The sequence below is a fragment of the Microplitis demolitor genome, chromosome 7 (genome assembly GCF_026212275.2).
Source record: "Microplitis demolitor isolate Queensland-Clemson2020A chromosome 7, iyMicDemo2.1a, whole genome shotgun sequence".
NCBI classification, from domain to species: Eukaryota; Metazoa; Arthropoda; class Insecta; order Hymenoptera; family Braconidae; genus Microplitis; species Microplitis demolitor.
Genome location: NC_068551.1, coordinates 21,067,987 through 21,095,803, shown reverse-complemented (window position 1 = coordinate 21,095,803; position 27,817 = coordinate 21,067,987). Strand labels below are relative to the sequence as shown.

The 27,817-nt window shown below is 30.7% G+C and overlaps 1 protein-coding gene across 2 annotated transcripts in view; it reads right to left on the bottom strand.

Moving 5' to 3' along the window:
- The window catches only part of LOC103579595 (tyrosine-protein phosphatase Lar), a 163,033-nt gene extending 140,193 nt beyond the window's left edge, over positions 1-22,840 (bottom strand). Inside the window, exons 1-2 of one of the 2 annotated variants that reach the window (XM_053740890.1) lie at positions 22,601-22,840; positions 21,707-21,747 (exon numbers count right to left, since the gene is read on the bottom strand). The gene's annotated coding sequence lies outside the window, so the exon portion shown is untranslated. The remainder of the gene's footprint in view (positions 1-21,706; positions 21,748-22,600) is intronic. The other variant, XM_008561031.3, reaches the window with a different exon arrangement.
- Positions 22,841-27,817: the final 4,977 nt, after the last annotated feature.

Genomic DNA, 27,817 nt, shown 5'->3' with positions numbered 1-27,817 from the left:
TAAATATATAAATATGTATGTACATTCGCGTGACACTTTTCCCAGGCACCTCTTTTCCTATTCGCGACGTAAAACTCCTACTCGGTAAACATATTTGTGGTAAGACAACGGTGAAAAGGCCGCCCTCGCTTACTCGGTTCGTTTTCATTCCGGTCCATGAAAAACGGTCGCGACTTTCTGTACTGAAAGCAACTTGTGCATCAGTATCATGTCCCCCTTTTGCCCTCAACTTTTTTTTATTTTACCCTCGACTCGTTCCTCCCCTCGCCTATATACAATGAATAATTTATAAAAAGTAGTATAGAGGATCTCGAGCGGAGCGAAACAACAACCTACGACAGTAGTTGCTGTTGTAGTTTAAATGTAGGTGTAGGTGTAGTTGTATAGTTTTGTATACCGGTGGCGGACAGGGGGATGGCTTTCACCGAAATGACATGAGTCAGGCGATGAATGCAAAATGCGTCAACATTTTCTTGCTCTTTTTTTATTTCAACATCTAAATAAAAGGATCCAATGTCTCTTTCATTAAAGCGGACAAATGGGACCGTGAATCCCGCTCGCTAACATGCATTAACTTAATTTTTTTATTACCCGAACTATAATGTATACGTTCAAGTGTGTTCTCGCAATAATGGAGTGCAAAAGGTTTTATGAGTTAATTAAATTTAGTTGGTTTTATATATTTTACTTTGATGAATTTTACAATATAAAATTAAAAGACCTGAAGGCTGTTACTTTTGTTTGTATTGTAAGACTTATATGGAAATATATTATTTCAAAGCTTGAATTGAGTAGTTTCTGAAATTATTTTTATTATACGGCTGGAAAATGAACTTGAGATAATTTTACCAGCAAATTCAAACTATTTTTAATGGTGCATATCTATGAAAAAAAAAAATTTCAGGTCAATAATAATAAATTGCATTGAAAGCTTACTTTTCCAGTTGATTCATTCCCATTTTATTGAATACCCAATCGAAAAGATAACTTTATCTAAAAATATCATAGATCGACAAATAAAAACTGCGGAGCTTGAAAATATTCATTTTACAGCTGAAACGCCGAGCTATTAAATGCATTTGCCGGAAAAATGTCAAGTACCACTTTTTCTTTTTTATTTAATATCAATAAAGGGAGGGGGCTGAATTAATGAGCGAGAAATTCTTTAGAGTATATGATTAAAAAAAAAAAAAAATCCTTTTTTTTTCACGTTCTAAAATGAATATCGCGATATTTTATATTAAAGTCTTTAAATCTGATTTATTACCGGCGGTAATGAGATATAAGCTACGAAGTAAGTTATAATTTTGTTCTAGCGTTAGTTAAAGCTGAGAGAAATAGTGCATGACATTAGTGTTTAATAAAAAAGTTTTTTCAGCGAAAGATAATTCAAAAATTATTATGAAAATATTTAGACTGGACCGAGTTCTAAATTTCCACTGAAAAAAAATGGTCAATAATATTGCGGCTTAACGGTTGAGCGAGAGAGAGAGTTAGAAAAAAATGGCCCCGGCTTCGACACAGCCGAACTCGTGATGGCCATATTTCACGGAGGTATCGGAGTTCGAATTAACGGGGAATCTGTGAAAAACTTTGTGCTCGGATGTTTTTTTTAACCTTTTTGCGATTTTTTGTTCCTGTTGCTTACACTTTTGATACTTTTTTTCGATTATTTTTTTGTTACGTTTATCTTTTGTACGATAAATTTTGTTTTATCTCAACGGATACAGTGCAAGGTATTGATATCTCTATTTTATAAGCGAAGAAAGTAGTACTCGAGTATTATAGCGAGACTTTCTTATTTCTTTCAACCCATTTTATCCGTGTTGCTGACTCGTAAGAATTTGTGTGTGTCACGGCAGCCTGTTGCTCCGAGTCTAGATATATGTACATGTATAAAATGCTTGTGTTAGGCTCACTTCGCCCACGTTAATTCTCATAAAACAGTGACATGAATTATTGTAGTTTAAATCTATTTTTCAGATTTCTGTATTATTTCAATTTATAGGCCGTGAATTTGAATTTAACTTTTGTTTACACTTTAATAAACGGGCAATAATTTTTAAAAGGGGACTAAACTCTTATGAATTAATTATTTGATTTAGTTCAGAGATTTTAAAGGGTGCGATTACATTTTTTTAATCTCAAATGTTTTTTTTTTTTTTTCTAAGATTTATTCAATCGAATTTTACGAACATTAAAATATTTTTTAAATTACAATTAAAAATTAAAAATAATTAGTAATTTCTAATTATCTTATTAGAATTTTGTAAACTCGAATTTTCAAATAAAAAAAGCGTCAAAAATTTGTAATTTAAAATTATTCGTGATTTGAATCAGTCGTAAATTTTGAAATTAATCTCACAATTCATTTTCAAACGGAAAAAAAAAATAGTAAATACTATAATTACCTAATAAAGTAACTTTAAATTCAGAAGATCTCACTCACGCCGACTAATGTCTTATGTCACGTAATGCCTCTTTGTTGAACAATAGTAATTTAGCAAGCTCGAAAGCTAAGGAAGATGGGCGTAAGAGCGTCTCGACGCTGCGGGGTAGGAAAAGAGGGCGAAATTCCTGGTGGGATCGCGGCGCGCCGAGGGAGTTCATAATGTCGTTGCGTGATTTAGAGCCTGCGGTTAATTAAATGCAAGCAGGGAGAGACAACCCGGGCAATAACAACAAAAGAAACTTTCAATTTAAAACTAAATTTCCCTCCAAACAAAATGAAAAATAAAAAAATAAATAAATGATCATGAAACGGCCGATAAGGTGTCGATCTCTCGAGCAAATAATGATCGTAAGCCCTAACATAAAGTCTACGGCTTGGCTTAAGATTCTGAGCGATAACCTAAGAAGGTGCGTCATCCATTTTTGATTGGCAACGATCGACAGTGGCTTAGCTCAAAATCCTCCCTCATCTTATCGTTTTCTTCAATCCTACTTAGCTCTTTCTATTTTTTATCCTCTGCTTCCCAGAGTTTTCCTTACGTCTTTCAACTTCATTGTTTTCTTTTACCCGGTACTTTTTTTTTACTCATTCCTCCGTTCATATACCCTCATAACGTGTCACGATAGCATCGTAATTCCAATATACACCCAGACGATATCAACGTCTTATTTATTTATATATTTATTTACTTTTTTTTGCTAAATAAAGACCCATGTTTCGCATATTTTTTTTTTTTCTTAAACATTTTTGCCTCTCAGGCGTTTAATACACCCGACTCTTCAACATTGTTACGTCAATCTATTTACTATTTCATAAACAAACTTGTACTTCTCGATATAAACTTGCTTGAATACGTTATTATTTAATTATTACGCTGGTAAGGGTATACGTGATAACGAGACAAATGTTTGACGTGTGACAGTTTACTTCCGCTTTATGTTTAAATTTTTTATCTGAGTTAAAGAAAAGTTCAAAAAAATTTTTAACTCGGAAATTTCGTCAAGTTTTTTTTTAATTTGCAAATTCGATAAAAAAAAATATTCATGTTGTAAACTCTGTAACTTTGGTTTGGACATTGGTACTGACATAAAAAAAAAAATTTTAGAAACTTGGTAAATTTTTAAATTATTTTTAATGCGATAATTCTGATCTGAATATATTCGTATGTATTTATGATGTATAGTGACTAATTAACGTCGATGTCGAAGGACGAATAGGGCAGAAGACGTAGTAAATTATCGGCAGATTAATGCGATGATATTTTAATATTTTCCAGCGTCAATAAGTCAGGATGTTGAGTGGAGGCGGGTGTATTCATAGCAAGAGAGGGTTTGAACGCGCGTAATAACGCCGGTTCTTATAAATAGTTAATGTTTAGGTGGCGGTAGTGAGGTGTGATTTACAGGAACACTCTGACACACAGGGGTTTAAAGTTACTTTTAATATAAAAGACTCAATAAATATACCCACCTCTCATCCCACGGGTCTCTTTTATTTTTTTTTATTATTATAATAATTTTTTTTTCTTTTTTTCGTCTTTATGAAATACGGATGAGTCTGAAACACCGCGGCTTTGAAATTCCTCGTCAAAGCGTACACTTGACTTTCTCTTTAGCTAAAAACCACAAGGACAAGCTTTCGATGAAAGAAAAAATAGGGGGATCAAGATGTAAAATAAAAAAATTATTAAAAAAATCTTATAACTTTTTTTATCATTTGCCGCTGACGTACAATCCCCTGAAGTCATATTTTTTCATCCAGATTAAGCTATCATCAAGACCTTTTTCACAGCTACTTAAGCAGATTCATTAAATAAACGTTTAATTTCTAATTTTTTAATCAACTTACTAAAATAAATTATTGTATTAATATTTATAAGGTCATTGTTTTTTTTTAAGAGATTCAAGGGAAGACAGAGGGTCTTCTGGGCGAAATTAATATTTTTCAACAATTTGTTCGGGTTTTAAATTATTTTCAAGGGTAATGGAACACTTGTAAGATCATTAGTTAGTTTGGTGTTAAGGTAATTGACTGTCCTAAGCTCAGACTTCTATTTTTTTTTTTATTTATACGGAAATTTGCTTCAAAGAAAAATTAAATTACTCGGGTATTTAATTGAAGCTCATGACTGATAGATAGTTAATTACTTTTATAATGGTTATTAATTTAATAGAACAAAATACCTAATCAACGTCCTTCAGACGCATGTCCTTGGTAATTACACGGCCAGAAATTGCCTACATATGATGGCAGTTATTATTTATGACGCCGCGACATTTAACTTCACATGAAAAAAATAATAAATCTTTAATTTAGTGAACAAGTCGACTCATTTTGAATAGCCAGACTGGAATACTATAAATTTTACATTAAAGGTTAAATATAACTATCTATCATATCACAAATATTAATAATTGTATTATAATAACTGTGTTATAGTTTGCAAAAAGGCAGCTCAGAGTTAATTAAAAAATAACTGAATTTCTGATATTGATATTATTCCACATTTAAATAAGCGTAATAATTTATCGAACAGAAATACAAACACGGATTTCGTATCAACTCACATTTGATGACTATCGATTTTTAGTTTTGAATTAATTATTAATCGGCTATGAAATATTTGTGAGTCAATATTGAAGAATAATAATGAATAATCGAATCAATTCTGTCAGTTTGACGATAATTTGATAAATTAATTTTGTCTGAGAAAACTTTAGCCAACGTTATTAAATAATCTCTATTATTTAATAAAAACTGTGATTGTCAATAGACAAACCTAGATCTGATATAATTAGCAAACCAATCAAAAATTAATCACATCTATTTTATCTCAGACGATGTAAACTTTTTTTTTAATAAAAGGTCTTCCGTGCTTTTGTTGGAAAAAAATAAATGATTATTATTGCATTATGATCGTCTCTATTTACTAACGATCTAAAAAAAGTCCAGCGCTATTGGCTGATCAGACTCATAAGAACTAACTAGGCGAAATGACTCTCAAGCATGGTAATTCCTCAAGTGTATGGATGATACTTAAGTAGTTTACTGTACAGAAACTTTAAGGATACCGTCGGGTTATTCTGCTCTAACCTGGCTACTCACTATCCAGCTAAGGACACAGAAATAGAGAAGTGACCACAAGATCCTATTCAAGCCGTGTGTCTCCCGAGAATTCTCAAGCACTTACAAACAACCCGAATAGAAGCTTTGCCGGCGCATTAATAGCCTACATTAAACGCGGTGAAAGATCTCTCTGCAAATAAACAGAAGCCGCAATAACATAACTACTTGGTCAGAATGATGGTAGATATAAACAATAGCCAGCAACCAAGAACCAACAAACATGAGCCACCAGCTAGCAAATAAATAACAACAACAGCAACAACAACGACAAAGTAAGATCAATTGATTCAGCAAGGACAGAATTCAGGGCATTTTACAATTGGATGCACGAACAAGCTCTTAATGGAGCGAGGCGATTGACAGTGCCAGAATCGAACACCCGAAAATCTCATCGGTTTCTAGCGAATCGGTAGTGAAGTACACGGTAAATTTTTTACGCCTGGAACCTGGGAAAAAAGGGTAAAAAATAAAAAATGCTGTTGGCCAAGCGGAAACCGTTCGGGCTGACTGAGAGGCTGGAGTATATACGGTACCGTGTGCTAGTTTAGAGCTCGCCACGTGAGCTGTATACAAGCGAAATTAAGAGAGAAAATAAAAATAAAACAAAATGGATAGACCAGATGATGCGTACGTGTTTCGCAGAGGAAAACGAAAAATCTGTACAGTACATACTATACATAGACATATAGATGTATAGATGTATAGATATATATATAAATATATGTTTAGCATGGCACAACCACGGTGTGTATACCGAACACGACACGAAGCGGATCAAGCAAGCCGCCTGTACTGGCGTATAATTCTGTTTGTTTATGGTCGGTTCGCCACTCGATTTTTCAACGTAATGGACGCTACCGTCCTGACAAACGAGTTAGCTATCCAACTTTTTTTATTCATCTTTCTCTTGTTTCCATCACGCGTTTCCCTTCTCTCGTTGGTTGACAGTACCCTGCACACACCCCGCTGAAGAATTTTTTCGATATATATATATCGCGGCCCGGGTGCTCCGCACAAGGATATTTATCACGGCGATCTAGTATTATTGATGGCAGGTTAATAATTCAATCTGTACGTGGAAAATTTATTTAGATGCTATAAATAAACAGAGATCGGTCTTCCGAAAATTTTGAGCTCCGCAGAAATGAGATTTCGGGATGAAAAAGAGACAATGTCGCATCAAGAGCAAAAAAAATTACAGAGGCTTAAGGTTTTAGTACCGAGAGAAGTTTAATTTCGCTGAAGATCGGGCGGCAGTTAAGGTGTGCGAGAGTCTGCAACCGAAGCACTAAATCATGCGATATTAAGGTCATGTTTCAGTTGGCTGCAAGAGCAAGAAAATCTTTTAAAGTAGGCTACTTTTATAAAGGATGTATTCTTCATTATATTATTATTTTTTTTTTTCTTATTTCTGGTAGAAAATCCAGCGCAGAGCCTTTGCACGTTACACTTTTAACTTGAATAGAGAAGCCAGAGTTTTTCTTGGGGCATTGTCGTAACAAGTTACCAAAGAAACGCAGTCACACCTTTTTTCTATCAACCGGGAAAGAAAACCCAAGTATATAAGTGACTTTTCTGTAGAAGCTCCGAGAGCTTTGTGGCATTTGCGGTCTTTTCCAATGTCATTAAGCATCGCCGACACGGGGCAATAATACTCGACATGCCTGACAAAACTAAAACAAAGAAAAGTTGAGATAAAAATAAAAATAACTGTCTTGATGGGAAATATTTCCGAGTAGACCTAAATTGGGTTACAGAAGAAATAAAGTTTGTGAGCGGGCGTGGATGAATATTTACTTCAACACACTATACGTGATTTATGTTTAAATAAATACAGAGTGTGCATTAGTAATATGTGGGCTCATATAATGCAATATCAGTTAGTAGGATGATAAATTACCCTCGGCAATTTTTCCAGGCGTTTTATTGCCAAGGATATTAAATTAAGCGCAGGAGTAAGTTAATGCGCGTTCCATATGCAAATTCCGCGTCTTTACTTCGACTTTGCTGGCGCTATATTGTGCGAGGCAATATAGCCTCTTTGTATCCATTTTATGACACAGGTGTTATAAAGCTGCGGTGTCGGAGCTGCGGGAGGTTAAAGCTGCGAAATCACAGTGCACGGTTGAATTCATCTTCTAGCCGGCTTCCAACCTCGGGGTATAACTATACCTTAGCTTTTTTCACTCTAGCAATTCTTAACGTCGCTGGTAATAGTTGGCTTGTTATATATATATATATATATATATATACCTACGCTAGAGAGAGTGCTTAAAGATTAACGGTGTTGCAAACTAAGTATTACTTGTGATAGTTAATATTTTTGCGCGTTATTAATATTGTGAATTTAATAAAAATGAGGGACAAAAGGAAAAATGAGTACTGAGACGATATTGCAACTGAAGGTTCAAATAAAGTTGAATTAATTTTTTCTTTAATTTTTATAAAAATTCTCAACTGGGAAAAAATACTTTTTTGTACGCAAAAAAGTCTTTGATGACTTAAAAATCCTTAATGTACAAATATGATGAAACTATCAGACATAATCCGGCGATTACAACCTACACTGTTTCCTTAACTAAGAGTTGTGTGTCCCTAAACAGTTCTTGGTCGTTTAATTGCACTATCCCAGGGTGTCCACCTCATGGAAGCCAGCAGCTAACAACTGGATATCAAAATACTCAGGGGAAGAAAACTCGAGAAACACAAGTCCGCCATTTGTGAGCTCAATCGATCCTTTAATGCGAAAATCCCTTGTTAAGCTTTCTCAACCCCCCGCTGTGAACCCCTGCTCCACAAGATCGGCTCAGATGAGCGGAATTTATTTACCAATACCACATAAGCAAACTAATAAACAACACAAATTAATAATCAAACAACGATGATCAAATAGTGATCAGTTTTTTTTTTTTTTTTTTATATAGATTAAATAAATTCAATTGAAAATTAATCAGCAGATTAATTAGTAATTCAATTAAGGATTCATTGTATGTATCAAATGAATAAATACCGATAGCGGTTACGCTCAAATAAATTATACGTCAATTATATATGAGCAAGTATTTTGAGATATCGATCATGAGAGGACAGTCACTATCTAGGTCAATCGACTCAAAAAAATGACCAAAAATTATCAAATTGAATTTTGAAATTGAAAGTAATCTGACTCAAGTTTCAAATGAAATAGTAATTTTAGATCAATTGGACCACTAATCACACATCCCATATATATTTATATATTGTAAAAGTTGTAGACGTAGTATAAAAGTATAATATTCATTGAAGAGGATAGTCATTATTTTTAAGATAATAAAATATAAGAGTAAAGTTGACGAGTATTGAGTGTAAAACCAAGATATTGCAGAATTCAAGAGCAAATATACGAATAAGGTCGTTGAGGGACACTATAGAAGATGTAAGGGCGACATTGTAGGTATTGTGGATAAGAGCTTCATGACTTAGTTATGAACCGGGTTCGTCGAGGGCCTTGACAACCTTACTAAAATCAATAGTATCACATAAACTTAATGAAAATAAATTTCATCCACCGAAATCTAACTCTGTCAACAATACAGTCAAAATTTATGTTCGTCTCAAAAACTTGTAGACAGTTAAATAAATCAAGTACTCAAGTGAGTCAAAAATTTAATTTTCTGCCACAAATTTGAGTCACAGATTCTGCAAAAGAACAATGAGCATTATAAATAAGTCATCGTGATCGGCTGATTTAATGGACCAGACGTGGAATGGTAATGATTAAAATTTGTAAATAATTAAGTTTAAGCGGATGTACTGGGTATTGGGTACTAGAGACTCTAGACTATCGTAGTTGTTAAAATACTGGATACATCGGTTTCCTGGTAATTTATCAGTAAAAGCTTTTGCTGGTCGTTTGATTAAAAATTAAAGTTAATCCAGAAAAGCAATAAAGGAAGCGTTTCTATTGTCTCACGTATTAGGTACTGGTATATATATATATGTACAAATATATAGATAGATATAGATATACAGTAGATATTTCCTTCTATTATTACTTTGAATCCCTATACGCGTATAGTGCAAAAATAGCCGTTAATAAAGCCCACAGCAGGGCGTTTAATAAAGCGTTGATATAATCTTCTATTGGTGGTACTTTAGTAGTGGTACTTTTATCGAATACTACCTTACAATCTTCTACGAAATACTAAAAATTCTTGTTTGAGTTGTCGCATAGCTTGACCTTTTTCTCCTTCAGTTAAACAGAGGAAATTCCAAAATATTATACGGGGGAAATTTATCTTACTATCGCGCTGAAAGAGGATTTATAAATAATTAAATAACGATGCCAAAAACAAGAGAACGGACTTTAGGTAAAAGAGGACTGAAACTGTGAGCCGACACCGGTGGGTCACTTTGAAATATTTAAATAATTTAGCGGTCTCGCCGGGAAATAAATTCTTCAATAAAATGTCAGGGCAATCAACGTGCGGGCTACGCTGGCGATGTCAATTAGCGGTGGTTTATTATGCGGATTTATTTATAAGACGGATTATCAATTGTACTACCAGGTATTAATTATTTTAAAACTGGCTGGAAAGCTGAATAAATATTTTTTTATTTTAATTTTGGCTCGACTATCAAAGATGTGGTAAAAAAATTCATAAACAATTTTGTAGATTTTGACATTTTCAAAATGAAAGGTCATTGGTGATTTTCTATTAAACCTATTAGTGTAGACATATTTAAAAATTTCAATTAATTTTTCACGTAATTTTGAATTAAAATTTCAACCATTAATTTCTGGATGAGAAACACATATTTAAATAAAATTGAATTTTAATACATAAACATTAAAGAGAAATAAAATACTGCAAACAATCGATAATACCAAATAAATATTTCAATCTTGTCAATAAGTATTTACTTTATTTAAATACTTTACAAATTGACTTATTCATTTCCTTTATGCAAATAATCAAAAAACTGGATCAAAAGTTCACATAAATTTTATATTGCCAGTAATAACTTCACTACATAAAATCAATAGCTATCGAAAAGTAACCATCAGACGAATAAATTACCCAGCTTATCAATTATTTCGAGTGATTGAATATTTTTTTCGATTCAGAATACAATCTGATGAAAGCCAGGCATGTTGCTGGCAAACCAGACAAGAATGTGGAGCAGTCGGGTGAAAACAGAGACGAAGTGACCAAGATGTAAATAACTGAGACCGGACAGAGTATCCACTGGTCATGTAGACGTGTACATTTACAGTTTCAACGGCTAATGTTACACCCTCGTACCTGGCAAGTAGTCACAGCCAGGGTGATCGTGTCCCCCATGTCCTGGGACACAAACGTCTATAGGGCTTTAACTTGAGCTGCAGCACTTGTGTGGTTTGCACTAACAGGTCTCTAATTTGGCCCTCACTTTAATTACCCCATAGCTGCCTTGACTTGAGCGCAACATTATCTCGCAAGTCGAGAAAATATTTTTACAAACCACAAACTAATTAGTTCAGACTGAATAGTTAAATTTTCGACTTAGTCACTGAGGAGATCAAAAAGAAATTCAAATAATTTGAATTAGTACACTTGTTGAAACTCCGGGCACTCATAAACCACCAGGGGTTTCGGAAAATCCGCGCAGTAAAACAAAGTCGGACTATAGAGTTCCGCCCGGGGCATTGGGCGCCAGTGTGTATCAAAATTCTGCTAATCCTGGGTGCTATCCACCCCCGGTTGCAGCTGGGTCACCGACTCACTCGTCCCATTCCAGTCTCGCTTTCTCTCAGACGACGAGTTGGCATAAAATACAAACTACTTGCGGGGAAGCAAGGGGGAGAGAAAGAGTGGAATGCGCAGCAAAGGATGATAGTACGGGGCATCATACTATGATTTACTTCTCAAAGTCTCGAAACCACAATCTGTAAAGCTTAGTAAATCCACGTGAACTGACACCATGAACAGATATCTCGCTTAGCTTTGGGGTGATATTAAAACTCATCCGTTTCTGTCGTTACTCAACTGTCATCTCATTTTTTCTGCAAGCTAAATCCAAATTTCATCATCTTCTATGAACCAAGTCTTTTCTACTTATTGCTTATTATAAAAAACAAAAAATATAGATATATATCATATGAAAAATATTAAACCAGTTATTAAATTTTTTTTTCATTTTTTTAATAAAATACCCAGTTTTCATCATGGCAATATCTGATTACTGTTGTTTTTTATATGATAAGAAAAATTAAATCTTTAATTTCAAAAGTAGAAAGCAGAAATTTTTTGAGCTCTAAAAAACTAAAAAAGCGTTAAAAAATTGAACAAGTCCATGACAAACTGATGAAAAACTAGCCTCAGACTCTGTAAAAGATCTTAATGATTTAATATTATCCGGATTATTGTATTTTCACCAGGCATTTATCAATGTCGTGAGTGATCCCGGGTTTTCGGTGGCCGATAACGAAAATAAATAGACTTGTCGGCGTAGAAAAGTCACACACTGAGGGTTATATCAAAATAACCTAAGATTTCCTCTTGCTTGCTTCCCCTTTCACTTCTCTACCCCTCCCTGCTTCTGTTCTTTTCTTTTCTTCGTATCCTATATAAACCTATTCCAGCAACAACTTTATTTTCACCACGACCACAACTTATACAGTTTATATCTTATAGAGGTCAAACCTGTCCCGTCGTAAAGAGTACGCACCCTCGGTATTACCCAACTCAGTTCCAAGTCCACAGACCGGAGGATTCTCGGATGCCGGTGAATACACATTTACTTTTTACGTTGCTTACAGTCTTTTTTTCCAACCCACCTGATTCCCTCACCCTGCCGATCTTAAAACTCCCATCACGTATTTTGATGATGACGTCACGCATGGTTACCACAAAATATAAAGCCGGAAATAGGAAAAAGAAACGGATATATGTTACGTTTAACTCAGAATATTTACCCCATATATATTTTCTTAGCATATTTTTTACCCATAAACTGTTACGAACCCGGAAAATATTGCTGACGGTATTTGAAATTTTATTTATTAAATAATTACACATATCAGCTGTACCAAATAACTTTCAAAAACTGTTGTCAGATTTCGCGAGCCAAACTTTTGACATGCGTTGAAAATAATGAACTATTCTTAGAAATGAACACTCTTAATATTCTGCTAATTATGACTCTTTACTACGTCAATCATCGGTTGTGATGAAAACTTTCGGTAATAATGTTACATAAACATCATAAATGTCTATTTGGATCCAGACACTTGACAGAAATGTTTTTTATTTTTTATTTTTTTTAACTGCTAATTACGTGAGAAACAAGAACTGTAACTGATAAAGGGATAAGAGGACGAGTATGTAGTTGAACTAATGTAGATATGTATTTATTTGCAAATGTAGTTTGCATATAAGTTGCATGCTCCGAGTGTCGACATTTAAGTGGATTCTATGAAAAGCACTTTTATGTTATATTTAGCTGCATATATATCCGAGAATTACCATGGAACGGTTGTTGTACAATTGAAAACTTTTGTTTGGCAAACGGAATTAACTGGCAACTACAGGACTCGTTGATAATAAAAAAAATCATGGAAATTTATGACATGCAATATTTATTTTAGCACTCGTGACTAAATACGCGCCTTTTTTCATAACTTGGAAAATGGCGGTCAAATTTTTGAATTTGAATTAAATATTATTATAATTAATGTTTATTAGGTAACTAAAGTGTTTGATTAAATATTTGAAATTAATTATAGTAACTGTTTGACGTTAAAGATATTTGAAAGATTTAAATATCCAACGGTTGTAAAAATTTTATTTATTTTAAAAAAGATCACAAGCTCAGAAAATTAAATTTTTTTAATTTCAAGACAATAAGTATAATTTATTATTTAAAAATTCGAGTTTATATAAAGTAATTAAGGTTGATTAAAGCCCCATCATCCCCGTTATTGTCCTAACATCCCCATTTCGTTTAACCTTTCCCTATTCGTGATAAGTAAAATCCCATTTAGATATGACTTTAATATTTAATTGCTATAAATAAGTTTTAACAAATTAACTTAGGGTGATAATAAAATAATTTAATTAGCTATAGAACACTTTGAATCTGATATAATTTTTTATAAAATTATGATCAAGTTAAAATTTCAAGTATAGATTATAAAATTTTAATTTCTATTAATCAATAAATAATAATAATAATAATAATAATAATAATAATAATAATAATAATAATAATAATAATAATAATAATAATACTAATAATAAATAACATACATGAAATATTAACCCTTCAAAAAATAAATTAAAATGATACCAATAAAATGAATATAAAATAAATATTTCACCAAAAAGTAACAACTCAATTAATCCAAAATAAAATTTTATCATCGCGTCATAAAAAAAGCACTTAACTAACCATGATAAATCAATTGGTTTTTTATAATCGATATTTATTACAGAAGGTTCGACGTAATTACGGAATAAATCATGTGGTTGTACAGAGCATCCAGCGAGAGCTCGATGGGCTGAGTTATTATTTGTCATATCACATCTATTACTTCAAAACATTTTGTCATAATATGTGAGAGATGGCTATTTACTACCATTATTATTATTATTATTATTATTATTATTCTTATTATATATTATATATTATATGTTACACAATATAGTATAGAGACGATAGGCAAACCAAAATTATTCTACATTGTTGTTATTGATGGTCCGAATGGCTGTGAGAAATGTGATCCCACCGTTAATTGGTAAAGCGCTTCCAGGCACAAACTACCACTGGAAATGTTTCGTCAAAGTAATTGGTAATTGAATCTGAGCTATAGACTTGACGGTTCAATGACTAGTAATTTTATTTTATTTCACTCTTATTATTATTAATATCATCATTATTATTATTATTATGATTATTAGTATTATACTTTTACTATTTTCAGATTTAATTTTATCTGATATTCTCTCGGACTTTATATTTAAAAAAATTATGAAAAAAAAAAGCTACTGATGGGAAAAGAAAGCTATGAATATATATTATATGACATAATAAAATAATATAATTTTTTATACTGTTGTATATATTCAAATGAAATATAATAAATAATAAATTTGTTATGTCGAGAGTTAGAATTATGTAACACAATATCTTTTTAAATCTTTATGATTATATTATGACTAGTGTCACATAACTCAAGTAATAAAACTCAGCCACATGAAAAAGAGTGACAAAATCGTTATACGATAAACCTCAAAACACTTGAATTTTTACTACATGTAGACCAACCTCTATAGAGATTGACTAAAGTGTAAATCAATAATGTCTTAAATAAATATATTGTTGTCCTGGGCACCGGGTCGACTCGGGATGAGTAAAGTTCAAATTATATAATAGGACAGTTATATACATGTCGATATGATTTAATAACAAATGTTTTATCGAATTTATAAATAAATTTATTATAGAATTTATCAATGAGTGGTTTATTAAATATATTTATGCCGACTTAATAAATGTGAGAAGGCTCGACTGTCATGTTATAATAAAATGTCAATTTTAATTTATAAATGGGAATAAAAGTAAATTTGTTAATTTTAAAAAGAACGACCTCTGTATATTTTTATGAATTATTTTATTTTAAATTGAATCTAAAAAAATTTTTTTGTAAATTATTCTTTCAATTAGTAGCCTATCTAATATTCAAAAAACATTTGTAAATAAGCGGATCTTATATTTGAAAAATTAAAAAAACAATTTTTTTTTTAATTTCATTTTTCGATGCTTGAGCATTCAAAGATTAAAAATACTAAAAAAAAATGAAGCCAATTGAAAACCTGTTTTATTTTCTTTACAAATAAAAAAATACCTTAATATCTGATATACGGGATCGAAAAAATTTTTTTTGAGCCTATTTAGCTCCCCTAATTAAAATTTTTTCTATTAAAAAAAAATTTGACCATAAGTTTACGTAATACGTATTTACTAAAATGAGCGAGGGATTTTTTAACTCATAAAATTGTGAGTTGCTCTGATAACTACTGCAGGAATTTATTTTTTGAAAATTAAAAATACATAAACGTGAAATGTCATTTTACGAAACCCAAATGTTTCATTAATTTATATAAATTTAGATCTTTCAAAATAAAACGATCAATGTGAACTTGATAAAATTTCTCGGACAATTTAAAGTTACGATAGCTGACGTAAATATTAAAATTTCTAGCCACCGTTATAATTATAAAATCGGATAAATATTTTATTTAACCTGTCTGTCCAAAAAGTCATTTCTATTTGAATTTAAAAGCTTAATATCTCCTGGATAATTTCCATTCTTTTATAGAAATAAATTCAAAAAATATAAAGAAACATAATTAATGTTTAAATTAAATTCTGTTTTACTTGTTCATGTACAGAAAGTAATAAATTAGCGGCATAACAGAAGACTGTAGTTGTACACACATTACACAGGCGAGTGAGGTCGGTTAACGCAAAAAAGGCAAAATAAAAAAAAACTTACGAGAATATTTGATGAAAGTTAATTATTTTTTAATTGACTTAGTAGCTACCGAGTAACGTCATGGCTGTTATTATTATTCATTTCTTTTGTACATTTGTAAAACACGTCCGTCGGTGACAAATGAAACTGAAAAAATACCCGAGCTCGTGTATCCCAGATGTTATAACACGTCCGTTTTTTTTACCCCAACACTCAAAAGTCCGAAAAAATAAAAAATAAAAAAAAAAAAACATTTCCGTGGCAAAATACAGAAAATGATATCGCGTAACGCGGAATTTTGTTTAATATGAATGCCGCCACTGTTAATTGATAAAAATAATAAATTATTTTTTTAATTTAAGCAACTGAATTTCATATAAAAGCATACGAGGATAATATTTCATGAAAAGTGGGTTATTGGAGGAAAAAATAAATAATATATAATAATAATAACCGTATGAAAAAGTTGAAATATTTTCAAACGTCACGTCCATCAGTTAACTAGCATTAATTTAACCCGCATTACAAACAATCTCGATTTGAAATTTTTTTTTCACCCAAAAATAATTACTGTTGATTTAGATAATCAAATAAACAAGATAAAGCACGAGTTCATTGTTTAAAACTTTAATTAATCTACGAAAAAAACAAAAAAAATTAACAATGAATTGAATTGTGATGAAAAATGAATGAAATTTACCGACTTTAGTATAAATTCAATTACACTATTTAAAATCATCATTTAGAGATCTGCCAGTGATTAGAATTTTTGAGTCATTTTGAAAAAATATTATAAATTTTTATCTCGATCGACAGTTTTTATTACAAACTTTCAACAGTCAATAATTCAACAACAGATTGAATTTAAAACTTATTAAACAAATTTAATAATAGTACTCGGGAAATCACGTAGCGACTGCTGGTTACAGTACTAATAAAATTTCGAAGCAGTTCCAGAACTCAAGTTAAAAAAAAATTTTTATCATATAAATTTTTTAGTTAAAAAAATATGAGGATCGAAGTACTTGGAACATTAAGGGTCATACAGTTTTATATTATTAAACTAATATAAGCTAATGAACTTTCAAAAAAAAAAAATTCATACTGATTAAATAGTTAAAATATAAATATCTATATATATATATATATATATATATATATATATATATAGATAAATTGGACTTGAATGTAATTGGAACAATAAATATGAAAAGTGTATTAAAGCTATGCCCGGTGTGTCGTCAGAGTTTTTAAGGGCTCGCAGAGACTACTCAGTCGGGTAATTCATTAACGTTAGACCGTTACGTCGGTCGTTCTCGTTATGCCGCAAGGTAAAAAATACCTGGAACCGCAGTTAGCAGCCGTGGCAGTCGATATGTAATTATCGCTCGAGTACGTAACTACCTGGGCAAACGCAAATACAATCTCATGCGTATAGGCCATGTGCACGCAAACCTTTTCCCTGCGTTGCATTCTTCCCAGCGTATAACACCCACCGCCTCACCCCCTGTTCGCAATCCGCGCCTTCACCACCTCCACCCCCGAACCACCGAGCGACCCACCCGCGCCCCTCATTCCCCAGGCTGATGCAGTTTCCGGTGAAATATCGTCGACACAATAGTGGCTAGATCGTTCGAAAATTTAATATAGATTGCAAAGTGAAATCACCATCAGTTTACAAACCGATACACTTCCAAATCAATATGCTTATTTTACCAACTTTTTTTTATTATCATTATGTGATCATAGAATTTATTTTTACTATTTTAAACAAATATGTTAACAATAAATGTTATTTAAAATATAACGATTGGTGCTTTAATTTTTGTCTCGAACGTCCTGATGAAAATTAAATTTAAAAATGTAAAAAATTTTCAGTAGTGTAATAGCGCGAACCTTGTTTGGTAGCATCCTTTAATTAATTAGCGCCTGACGGCAAGCTAACAGGGATAAGAGAACTTTGTAGGCTTGTGTAGCAAGAGTATCGCAAGTAACAAAAGGGGACGATGAGGGAGCACAGAGTACTTCTGAGTGAAGTTACTGCATACAAGAAGTAAAAGAGAATATGCAGTCTGTATAGCTGTGTGTTGTGTCTACGAAACTATACTCTAATTACAAACACATTTGATAATTCATCTACCTCATATACATATATATCTTAAGTATCAATATACAAAGATGCATAAGTACTAGTGTACTTCTTCAAGTCTCATTTGTCCTAACTTTGGTACAAAACGTACTCATACAAACAGCTAGTACAGCTACAGATGTGAATGTGGACTAGCCTCAATCCTTGTTTATTCGAATTCAACATGCACCTGACATTACGTAATTAAATGTCGACCCATGACTTCTAATACGGGGATAAAAACTTATATACCCTTCTCTACTATTCTGACTACTGCGAATACTACTTCGCTTCTCTACTACATTTGCTAGTATACCTGCTGTGAGTTAATGAGTGCGTCATATATTTGTCTGAACGTGAGAATTATTCGAAATATGGTCTAAGTTTTCGGGATTGTATTTACTTGTTTTATGTACTTCTGTTTTTTTTTTTTTTTTTTTTTTTTAACAAAGAATAAGTTGGCTGTGGAGTTAATGAATTTCGGGTTTGATGTAAAAGACCCCGAAAAATTTTGCCTCAATCTTTTACTTGACGCTGATGCACAGAAAAAAAACATTTCTTGGCGCAAAAAAATTTTTCTAGTCTTAAGAAAATTTTTGTTTTTATTTCATGATGAAAATTTTTCTTTGTGTCGAGAAATCCTTTTTTTATGTGTATTTTTAAAATTGGTTAAAAATATATACGATGATTTTTAGGTGGCTCATTTTATCCGGTTCTCTTTTACATGAATATGTTGATGTTTATTTTTATTTATAAAACATTTTAACCAGTGGAATATTACTCGCATCCATTCCATCTGTCCGAAATGAAAAATTAAACAGAAGTAAATGTAGAGCAAAAAAGGTAAACTAAAATAAAATGAAGAAAAAAAATATAAAAATAGCAGTAAAGTACTCGAGAAAACTCGATGGACTGGCTCACATTGCTCCGGTCGAGACTAACGAACGAATAGGATCCCGTGCGATGTGAAAAACGAGAAAATAAAACATGAAAAAAATATACTCGACGGTTTGCGGTCAGTTAGTCTCTATCCTACTTGCCCTGCTACTGATGCTCTTTAACGTTGTCTCTTTTAACTGCAACCGTACTCCGTACACCAGAAAGAGCCTCTTTAACTTGAGTGCCAACTATTTATTTTGTTTATTTTCATTTTATTTCGCTTACATTATACGTCTCCACATAATTCATAAGTACCATTTGCTTATTTTATAACTAACCAACTTTGCTACTTTATCATTAGTTACCGTCATATTTTTTTTATCATCTCCTCGTCTCAGGTGGCTCCACTTTTTTTCCCACTTAAAATTTTTCACTCTACTCTCGCTGCTTATCAACATTTTATAAACCGCAATCCAAATAATATATCCAAAATTTTTACTACAAATCCCGCAGAAATTAATCAATTTTTTTCCATTCCAGGATAAAATGTCAGCGAAAGATATCGAGGGAAGTTTCAGTGATAACTTTTCAATGGAAAACCTGAATTGATCGCAAAAAGCAAGAAAAGGAAAATATCTAGAGTCGGTGTCGTACTAAACACTGACTTGAATCACTTCCACTATCACTCATGTCGGTATAAAAGGATGCTAAGAATCTTCTGTAAGTAAATACGAACCCTGTCGGCAAGAAAGATCTTCTATTGGCAGTACAGCTGCCGGTAAACCAACCAAGGGTCGGTCAAGTAGAACATTTTTAGATTAGCGTAGATAAATTACCAGCAGCAGTTAAGGGAAATTTCTGATGATAGTTAAATATTTTCAAATTTATAGAATTTGTTAATTGGTTTTTGATAGGCGAATGCTGACGCCTAGTATATTTTTTTTTGAATAATCAAGTGCATGCAATCAGAGATCAATCAACGATGAAAGAAAATGCTGACAGTGCGTGTTGACAAATGGCAGCATTTTTTTGTTAATTTTAAGTATTTTAATTGATTACTTTTTTTATTTCAGATTCGGGTGCAGATACTTTTATTTCCTCTGCTGTCAGTTCCTGAATTAATTGCACTGGATAATTAAATTATAGAATTAATTGAACTAAAAATATTTTAATAATTATAGAAAAATTGATTGAAAAATTGTGAGCATATTTTCATAACCGGGCTACAAAAATTCATGAAAAAGTGATTGGTAATTAAAAATTAATTAAAATTTTAATTTAATTAGTAAGCATCTATTATATTTCGGCCGGAAATATCATCAAAAAAAAAATCAATTACTTGGGAGTTATTTGCGTGAACTTAAAGGCGATTACTTCATATAGAGAAATTATAAAAATAAAAAAATTTTATTTAAAGTAGCGATCTACGATATGAATTGCAATTAAGAGAATAATTTAATCAAGTCATATTAATTTAAATTATTTTTAACGACATTTTTGAGCGATTTTATTCTTATAAGTGCAATCTTTTCATAGATTCCTTTTTTATTTTGTGTGCGAAAAATATCTCAAGCATAGTATCAGAGATGTCGGTTAAAGTGTGATTGATATCTGAATCTGGTTAGACGGCATGTGGGTTATTAAAAGTACAGAAAATAAAAGACTGAAAACACATACTCAGATAAGTGAATACGGGTACAGTATTTGTATCACAAAAAACTGTATCATGAGGATTGTAAAAAAACGGTGTACTTTTTAATTAATAATCCACTGGGTAACAAAAAAAATTGAATAATAAATTAACATTAGACATCGGACAAAGTAAAATTAAATAAAACAGAAAAGAACGCATTTAAATTTACTCTGTTTTTTACACATGCCTTACGGTGTTCTTGTGGAGCCTTTAAACAGAATTTTAAATCAAAAGAATCCAAACTGAATAGTGTAAAGAGCATAATTTCAAAGTCATCTGTAGCCTTTTTTTCATAATTTAACGACTTAATTACAAATAGAAAACGCTTTTCATTAAAAAAAATAAAAGGAAATTTAAATCTTCGAATTTCTGTCATTTATAAAATCTGTCGCATGTCTAATTGGGCAACTTGGTCATTATTTTAATGGTTTTCATTAGCAGTTACTAATTAATTATGATCCTGAAGTTGGCAGACCATTTTAAATTTTCCGCTTTGTTTTTTTTTCAACAGAAAAAAATAAAACTATAGGTGCAGTTTTTAAAAAAATTACTTTTTATAGTTTATAGTTTTTAAAAAAGTTCAAATATTAGACGTCGGCTAACTTCAGTATTATAACTAATTGTAAATCAAAGTATGGAAACTTTTTTTTCTAAAATTACCCAGCAATTTTCAGTTGGTATCAGATCGAAAATGTTTATAATTCAATTTATCAGTTGTTTTCTTGAAATTGATAATTAAAAATCATACTCAACTATATGTAATTTTAGACAACAGCAAGAATTATATTTACTAATTTTTCATAGTGATTATTATATATAAAAAAAATTTCCGTTTTACTTAAAATCTCAGAGTACTTTTAAATAAAATTTTTTAATAAAAAAGGAGAATTAATAAATAAATAAAAAATTTTTAAAATTAAATTTACTCACCTAAAAATCTGGATTATAATTATTTGCAATTGAATCTCCGCCTGAAATGAAAAAATAAATTTATTAGAATTTTATCATACATTTTTTATATAAATTTACTGTAATTTCTTACACTTATTTTATATTTTAATAAATAAAGAAAATTTAATTTAAAAAAATTTGTCATCTCCGAAAAGCGAGACCACGTGAGATAAATATATGATATATATTGTCAAGTAACTAGCGTATGTGCAGAAAAATAACCCATAAAAATTTCCAATTTTCCGTATGTGCATCGACCGTAAATTTTTTTTATTAATATTAACTTAAAAAAAAAAAAAAAAAATTGTCAGATGTCTGACTTCTACTCTGATCGTACACTTAACTTGAGTTTGTTTATAAAATTAAAATCAATGTACTGAGGATTTGAAAATAAAAATTCAATTCCTACATACAGTTATTAATAAAATAAGAAATAAAATTTCTAGTGCAACCGAAATTCAAATATTTAAAAATTACGTGCACGTACAAGTACTTGCTCCAATCATAAGCCCGAAGACATTTAAATGACAATAAAATGTAATATAAAATAATAATAATAATGCGGGGGCGTTTAGGCCACGCGACCCAAGATTGAGTAAACCCTCGGCGTAAAAAAAAAACAGCCGGAGAAAGGGAAGGAAAGATTGCAAGAGTGTAAGCGAGAAAGTGATAATGTCCATAGGATACGAGTACGACAGACAAATGGCTTCTCCGAGAGCAAGACAACCAAAAATATTATTTGCGGTGTCTATATATTAAATGACAAGTCCGTGCCCTGATAATATTTCACTTAAAGACTGACGTTAATACATAAATGAATGAATAATAATGTGTGTAATTAGTATGTATGTAAATATAAAATAAGACACTGACATACAGATTCCGGAGCGACTCACCGTTTTTACGAAAGGTTTATTTATTTAGACACTATTTATATTTTATTATCACGTTTTTATTCTTCGATGCATCGTATGATGGTCACATTTCGATAGCCTAATTATTAATACTAATTAAAAACACTAGTTTATGTAAAAAATTTCATTACAAATCAGTAGAAAAATTATGTATTTGTCAGTTTAGTATCAAGTACATCACTGTGATCCTGACAGCTTTGTTGCGGCCATATTGAAACAGCTTGGGTTCTGTAATCGAGCTATCGATACTCTAGCGCGCGTCTTTTCTCGTGTAGATAAGAAGAAAAACTGCTGAAGAAATTATCGACAGTAGTAATTAGTGTGATGTTACCGACTGTGGTGATAATGGTAAACTCAGGAAACCGAAGTTTCAGCAAATTTACCCTGATAGCCAAGTTGGCGGGAAACTGGCGTCAAACTAACAGCCGTAACTGGACACCAAGTTGGCGGCAAAAGTTGGTATTTTTAAAGCTGATAGACACTTTTTGAAAAAGTTGGTGGCCAAAAGTTGGTAATCCATAAGTTGATGAAAAGTTGCTTTCAATTTTCTCAGAAACCTGCCTTCGAATTTTGACTCTTCTCTGGCGCCAACTTTCTCAAAAATTTGGTATATATTAGTTTGCGATAAACTTTTTGACGAGCAACTCGTGCTATCAGGGTAAATGAAACTTTTAACATCTCGATGACAGTAGACAGTTTATAAAAAAAAATTTTGAAATTAATAAGTGCATGTTTATAAATACTATTTTTTAAATTATTTATACTCTATTCATTTTTAATTTAAAATTTGTCTGATGTCTGCTTCATTCACACTCATAGATTATACATGTATACGAGAGATCAAAAGTTAAGGTAGCGAAAATTGACTTCGATAAGAACTCTATAGATGATCAGCATTTTAACTCAAAAAATGATATGAAACATTGACATCTCGATGACGTCTAGTAGACATAGAAAATTTCATTAAAATTTTTTTCTCTCTTTCACACGTAAAATTGCATATAAACTTGATGTAAAATAACAGCTTTAATTATACGTCAAATTAACACGTTATTTTACGCATATGAGAGCTAAAAACTTGAACAGAAATTTTTTATATATAACGTACATCGTCGAGATGTCAAAAGTTACATTTCAATTTCTTAGCTGAAACTCTGGTTTCCTGGGTATATACAAAAAATTTCAGTTTAACTTTTTAGCTCTCACATACGTGAAGTAACATGTAAATTTGACGTAAAATTGAAGCTGCTATTTAACATCAAGTTCATATACAATTTTATGTGCGGGAGAGCGAAAAATTAAAATGAAACTTGGTATGTGTACTAGACGTCATCGAGATGTTAAATGTTTCGTATCAATTTTTGAGTTATGATGATAATCTAGTAAGGTCTCATTGAAGTCAATTTTTTGCTGAAATCTTTTTTTCCGGAAGAGTTGATAGTGAGGATGACGGCTAAGACGGGACTAGAGGACTGGAGATGGAGAGTTCTAGTGAAGGTGGGAATAATTAAAAAGTTTATTATGGTCCACTCAATTAATGTGCTAAACGATCTGTAAACTCGGCATAATCGCGTTTGAGAAAGTTTTCAGAGTAAAGCAACTTGGGTAAGTTACGATTCGGGATAGTTCCGATGTGGACCTTGGACCGAATGCCCAACTCCTAACGATATTGCTACGAGATTGGACTTCATAAGGATGTAATTTGTTAACTTTGTAAATGTAAACTATTATGTAATCGATTTTATCTAGTTATTGGATCTGCGTAATTTTCGAGAAACTAATTTTTGCGTAATAAAATTTAATTGCAGAATCGGTTTTAATAACATTATATTAATATTATTTTTATTGATCTTTATACGGTAAATTTTTTTCTTTGCGAGAAAACTTTTTATCAATATTTAAATATATACGTCCTTGATTATGGAGACAAGAAAAAAACAAATATCGGATATGGTTCTCAAGAGTCCTCCACGTTAATAAACCATTTAATTGAAGTACTACGAGATCGGCTAATTGGATAATCCTTCTTACGATAGGTACTTAAATTTTTAGATTCCTCTATAAAATACAATATATTTAATTAACGTCCTCTATATTTTAAAAATAAATTTAAGTTCTACAAAAGACAGCCGAGGATTCTTTTTAACGACTCTCGCTTATCCAATTAGATCAAAATATAAATGTTTTTCGAAAATAAGAAAAATTTTCGATGAGATACGAAGAATTTTGATGAGATTTGTTTTATTAAATTTCAATGATAATATAAATAAATAAAAGATTCTAGAGTTAATTTTAATGATTCTGAAGTTAGTAGACAATTAAAAATTTTCGGATTATTTTTTCAACAAATCAATTACAAAAAAAAAAAAACTGAAAAAATGCACATGTAGACAATGTAAAAATCTATAGGTGCAATTTTTAAAAATATTTTTTTATTAAAATTTATGTTTATTAAAAAAAATCCAAAAATTATTAGACGTCGGCTAACTTCAGAATCATTTAATTTTGTAGCGTATAGATTTAAATAAATAGTTAAATCCAAATCATAATACATATGGCAGTAATACTCGAGCAGTCACGTAGTGACTGTAGGTTGCTAGTCTTTGTTACTATAATTTTTTTTAAATTTATTTTTTAATTACGGTTGACGGTTTGGTATAATTCAAAATTTTCAAATTTAAATTTATAAATATATATGTACGTGCGCGTGTTTGTTTGTTTCATTGGAATGGATATGTATGAAAAAAAGTACAGAAAAAGCAAATATTATGTATATATAAATATATGATATATATAAGTGCGAAAATAAATAAATAAAAAATAGAGTATCTCATATTAAGCAATTGCAAGCGTGTTGGTTGGAGTTGCATGCTTCACCGATATGTTTATAGTAGTATCATGGCACGTTCCACGCGCCGCGGATATCTATTCGTCTCATGTGTACTGAATAAAATATTTCGGCGGTTATTGCATTTTTGTTTTATTATATATATAAATATATAAATATGAATATAAATGTGCCGACTGTTGTACATTACATCGATACTTTTATGTCCTTAAGGATAACAAAAAGTAGGATTAACGTAAATCCATCTATGCGTCGTATTTTTTCAGAAAAAGTTTCGTTTCTTTATTTGTTTAGACATTTATTCAAATTTTTTTATTCTGTTTGAATTTATTGCATAAGCTGTAAATAATCCATCAAAATATTTATAACATAAACCGTGAGAAAAATGCTAAATGGCAGAACACGAAAATTTATAAAGATATTCTTTGAAGAAAAATTTAAGGGTTGAATAATATTCAAATTTTTTTATATTATTTTTATCTTCGTTATTTTTTTTGCTATTGTCATTTTTACTTTAACTTTATATTGAATAATTTTTAACGACACATTTTTTCCTTGAGAATTTGCAGCCTTTGAAAATAAAAGGACTAATTTTAACACCAAAATTTTTATGTGGAAAATTGATTTTGCCCAGCGTTTTTTTGTATCTTTAAAAATTGAAAATTTTTTTTTCATTTTTAATATCAAGTAATATATAATTTATAAAATAACATGTTTCTTTACTTCAATCATTTTATCAGTACGTTCACGGATATTTCAAAAAAAAAAAAAAATTAATAAATAAATAAATTTATTTACAACTTGCGCAACTTTGAAACTTAGTAAATATAAATTGGATATATTGAATTTATATTTGTTTCAAATTATAAAACTCATATATATATATATTTGTTAAAGTTTACTTTCAGATGCAGAAGCAAAAAGTTGAGTAAAATAAATACTGCGCACATTTAATAATACATTCAGTACGAGAGTAAAATATACGGGATTAAAATTCAAAAAATTTGAATAGTATATAACAGTTTCAGAGAAACAAAAACCCATTTTATGACGATGAATGTTGGTCAAGTATCATTGCCGTGATGAAAATATAAATATAGCCCACTGTATTCAATAGAATAAAATTCATCAGATATCATAAATATTCAAATATTTATAATACCATATATATATATAATCGGAATAATCGCAGATGAATGATAGCTATGCGGTTGAACAATTTTCTATATCTCGAGTATCAGTTAGAGGTTAATTTGGAAGATTAATTATCCACAGTCAAAGTCAAGAGATCAAAGAGCTCGGTGCACTAAACTGATTTATATTGAAACATATGTATAGCGAAAGATTAAATTGTTATTCTACACTTAATGAGCAATGGCTTTAGTACCAACTCACTTCAAATCCTGGATATCTTCCTACGCTTAATACCTTACACTCAGTACCTCAAACAGACTGCTAAAACTGTTTGATATTTACTCTGTTTAATTCTGAATCGTTTGAAATATTAATCATCTTATGAAAACTCTTTGATTGAATTACATCAATTTATAGATATCATTTTTTTATAAACAGATAAAATATTAAGTAGAGAATGATCATGAAATTAAAGAATTTATTAGTGAAAAATTAATATATTATTATTATTATTATTATTATTATTATTATTATTATTATTATTATTATTATTATTATTATTATTATTATTATTATGATTATTAATATTTTTATTATTATTATTATTTTTATTTTAATTTTTATGATTATCATAAGGATAGTTATAGTAATAATAATAAAAATATATGTTTGAGGGTGCGTTGTACCGCGGCGTAATTGTGTCAATGATTTTCAACGCTAATGATCGGCACCTGCGGTGTGTGTTCATGTATATGCAGTAATGTACACGTGATTGTCGCTGTTCACTCTAGTGCAATTGCGAAAACAGATCATTAGGTTTCATCGGAATTTATTTTATTTTATTTTTTTTTTTTTTATCTTCATTGTTGAGTTTTGTTGTAGATCGCTTCACTGTTATTTTATTAATTCATGTACACTCGTTGTTTTTCACTAATTAATGTTACAATACTAATTAATTATAACAATAATACCAGTTAGTAGCGATAATAATAATAACCATAATAATAATAGTTATAATAATAACAATAATAATAATAATAGAAATAATGATTGATGAGCGATGGAAACAAATTGCATGAAAATATGATATTGTAATATTCGTTAATTATTCAATAATCAAGTTAATTGGAATAGTAGATTCATTTTTTAATTGGTTTAATAATTTCATCCAGTTTACAGATATTTGGCATACTT